Here is a 1831-nt window from a genome sequence, read left to right as displayed (position 1 = left end):
GAAAATTTGTGTTTTCCCTTCTACCCTTGGTGCAACCTAGCCCTTACTCCACTTTATCTCTAGAACATGATTTTCTTATAATTTAATGATTCCTCTTCTCACCACATTAATTAATGATTTCTCCTCTCACCATATTTTTAAATTATTCGTTCTCTCACCACTGAAGTAGATGTAGTCTCTCTCACCACATTAGTTACTTATTCGTTGTATCGTCACCTGAGGGGGGGTCACTCATGAATATATGTATATATAAAGTTCAAAATAAGGGGTTTTTAAAATACCAATTTTTTACATACAGAAGGGTGTCATATAAAGGGGTTACTTACAGGTTGAATAGAAAAGGGTTATGTTTTATTCAAGAAAAATTCACAGATTAGAATATTTATAAATAGGCCATGAACGCATGTTATATAGAGAATGTATATATATAATGAACCCCCCCAGATCATCACATTAGTTTATTATTTGTTCTCTCGCCACATTAGTTATGTATTCCATGTATCACCACTTAGATGGATATAGCCTTTCCCACTCAAGTGCCTTCTTGCCCAAAAATCTATCCAGCCCCACAATGGTATTCTAGAGAGTTGATCTCCCATTGAGACTTTTTCTCTACACTTGTACTCAAGATTATTTCTATTGAAAACCACAAATTAGTAATCTATTTTCATACTATTGTCATGCCCACTCACTACCAATTGTTGTATATAGCTAAGACTTATTAGAGAGAGATCAATTAATAGGGAACATATTATCATCTTGTTTTATCTCTTATTCAGTGATACTTATGTGTCTTTTGATTTGTTTCCATTTTTAATGTTCTTTTCTTTTTCTCTAATTAGTTTAGTAGCTATCTTCCAAAGTAAATATATCAATCCAATTATACCAAATCAATAAAAACAAACATAATATTGTGTCTTTTGATTTGTTTCCATTTTTAATGTTCTTTTCTTCTTCTCTAATTAGTGTAGTAGTTATCTTCCAAAGTAAATACATCAATCCAATTATACCAAATCAATAAAAAGAGACATAATATTGTGTCTTAACCTAGCCATGAGTATTTCGAAGAACACATAGTATGTGCACAAGAAATGGATTCCTCATTGATTAATATAGAAAATGCTCTCTTGCGAGGAAAAACAAGAAATCATAGCAAAGTTGAAAATAGCAAAAATAGAACCCATGGCTTATTGGTTGAATTTTCACCAGTAGATTCATTAATCAGCTTGTCTCATAAATAATTGTTGAAAGTGCCCTTACTTCACCATCCAAATCAGTCGACACTTCTGGAGAACACCCTGTGTGTGCTTTGTCTCACACACAACACCATACAGACCTTTAGCATGTTCATGTAACTCCATTGAGTACACGGCAAGCGCACTATCAACACGCGCACATAAACTTGTCTGCATTTCCATCAACTCATTCATCTTGGCCTCAAGTTTTTTAAAGTTTGAAGCACCTAAAGTTGCCCTCATATTTCTTCGAATCTTTCTAGCTCTTGTACATTTAGCAACATGCATCTCTTGTCCCCTTGCCACCTCTTTCATTTTTCGCACATTCATTCTATTAGAGCCCATACGTTGGTTGCAATGAAACATATAAACAATTATCTCCAAAAATTTATATAGTAGCACTTTGATGCAATCACAATTAAAGAAGCTATCTTCCATACCCGTGCGAATAGCTCCAAGCTAGCAAACATCGAAGAGATGATGTCGTTGCCATTTTTTTTAATTCAACTGAATCCACTACATTCAATGGAGTTGAAAGCACTACGTCGATAATATCTCGGGGGGTTCACTATATATATATTCTCTATATAACGTGC

The sequence above is a fragment of the Lygodium microphyllum genome, chromosome 20 (assembly GCF_053477565.2).
Source record: "Lygodium microphyllum isolate KBCC chromosome 20, Lygodium_microphyllum_v1.1.10, whole genome shotgun sequence".
Lineage (NCBI taxonomy): Eukaryota > Viridiplantae > Streptophyta > Polypodiopsida > Schizaeales > Lygodiaceae > Lygodium > Lygodium microphyllum.
This window is presented reverse-complemented; position numbering follows the sequence as displayed.